Source organism: Pinus tabuliformis, chromosome 2_2, assembly GCF_031772625.1.
Source record: "Pinus tabuliformis cultivar Carrire ecotype Pingquan chromosome 2_2, CPIR1, whole genome shotgun sequence".
NCBI classification, from domain to species: Eukaryota; Viridiplantae; Streptophyta; class Pinopsida; order Pinales; family Pinaceae; genus Pinus; species Pinus tabuliformis.
The window spans coordinates 840,281,970-840,284,064 of NC_142300.1; the positions used below are offsets into that span (position 1 = coordinate 840,281,970).

General features: G+C 39.3%; 1 pseudogene; it reads left to right on the forward strand.

The window, feature by feature from the left end:
- The first annotated feature begins 448 nt into the window (after positions 1-448).
- LOC149195588 (BTB/POZ domain-containing protein At1g21780 pseudogene) lies at positions 449-1,276 on the forward strand (annotated as a pseudogene).
- Positions 1,277-2,095: the final 819 nt, after the last annotated feature.

The window sequence follows — 2,095 nt, forward strand, 5'->3', positions numbered from 1 at the left end:
AAGGTTGGCCAAGGAAGTTTTGGAACAGTTTATAAAGGGAAGCTTCCAAGTGGACGTCCCATCGCTGTCAAGATTTTGGATGAATCGAAACAGAGTGAACAACGGTTTATAGCAGAAGTAGCTACAGTGGGGAGGACATATCATGTTAACCTGGTGTGCCTCTTGGGTTATTGTGTGCAGAGATCCAAAAGAGCTTTGGTGTATGAATACATGACAAATGGTTCCCTGGACAAGTATATCCATGGAAGCCTTAGAGACAAGTTGGATTGGAAACAGTTGTATTCAATTGCAATTGGTACAGCTCGCGGTATTGCATACCTACATGAAGATTGCAATAATCACATCTTACATTACAACATAAAGCCTCACAATGTCCTACTTGATGCAGATTTTTCACCAAAAGTTGCAGATTTTGGTCCAGCTAAAATATCAGCCAGAAAGAAAAAAGAACTGAAGAAGAGCAACAAACATGACCGAGTCAAAGGTAGAGACAACTGCAAGGCTTGCACAATGGAGGATTGAAAGCTTGGGCTCCTGCTCTTACCGGAGGTCTGATGCCTTCAGAGTCGGAATCTGGAACTGGCACTTTTCAATTGAGAAGAACAGGTATCTATATATTCGTCTTTTCCCTGAGCCTGGTCGCATTTCTAAAGAACAACCACCAATTGCAACATTTGTGCTTCGCATATTCAATATAGGAGTAAGTCGACGACCTTGGACATCACCAGTCTATGATAAGTTGCTCCGCAGCAGTGAGGATTTTGTGTGGCCTATAGATTCTAGCTTTCATGGACGTTTTATAATTGATGTGGAGTTCCTGGACCTGAAAATTGCTACCATGAATGGTGGAGAAGCTTGTTCAATATGGCCCAATGAAGGAACAATGCAGTGTCAAGCAACTAAGGGTGCATTAAAATTCCTTTCTCGTATGTTGGATGATGGTCTTCACACGGATGTAATTATTAATACTGCTAATGGTAGTGTTAGAGCACATCGGGCTGTTTTAGCAGCGCGATCCCCTGTTTTTGAGAGTATGTTCTTGCATGATCTCAAAGAGAAAGAATCATCGATAATTAATATTGAAGACATATCTATGGAAGCTTGCATGGCTCTTCTAAGCTACATCTATGGAGGTATCAAACATGAGGACTTTTGGAACCATAGAATAGCTTTATTGAGGGCTGCTGATAAATTCGACAGAGGCCATGAAGGAATCCAAGGTTCCAGATATACTAAATTTGATGGATCTGTCGCTAATTACAAAAATTGGTTTTAAACGGCAAAAGAGAAGGTGAAAGGTCAAACGCCTAATTAAATGAAGAACACCTACCACAGCCGAAAATAGGAAACGATGGTCTATTTCTGACTTCAGTTACAATTTCAAGGGATTCACACCTACAGATGTCACTCTTTCAGATCCAAGCAAAATGTAACGCTGCTCCTTTAGCGATCGATGGCTTTTCATCTTCAGTTAGTAATGATTAAATCATCCCATATTCTAAATCGATTTATTTTTTGATAGGGTTAGTCTATTTATTGGATAAAAAAAATTTGAAGAGGGTTCTGAGTTCTGAGAAAAAGGTGTGGGAAGAAAAAACCCAGCACTATCACTGTACAGTTTTGACAGAGAAAATAATTAAATGGTGCAGCTCTGATTTATAGGATCCTTGTGGTATGAGTTTTGGCAATGTGTTTTTCTCTCTGTTTCATATGTATCATGTGTTGTTTTGCAGTCCATTCACGATTGTTTCCAGCTGAATACTTTCAAGTGAGAAAGGTAGAATCCAGTCATTGCTCTGCCTTGAGGAAGTGTTCAGTCTTTATGTGTTTTCTTCTGCCTGGAAAGGATTCATACATTAAATGCCCTTTTCAGCTCTCTTAAACAGTTTTTTCACCCCATTTAATTTCAATTCGATTGCTAAAACCTCATGCTTATCTCGCCTTATGAAATACCCTATGCCCTTGGTTAAATATTTGTTCATGCTGTCCTCGTCCCATACAGCCCAGCAACTTAGTCCTTAAATCAAATATCCCTCATTCAAATTCATTTACTAGCCTAAAATCAGTTATCATTTAAGTCATCTTGGACTCTATT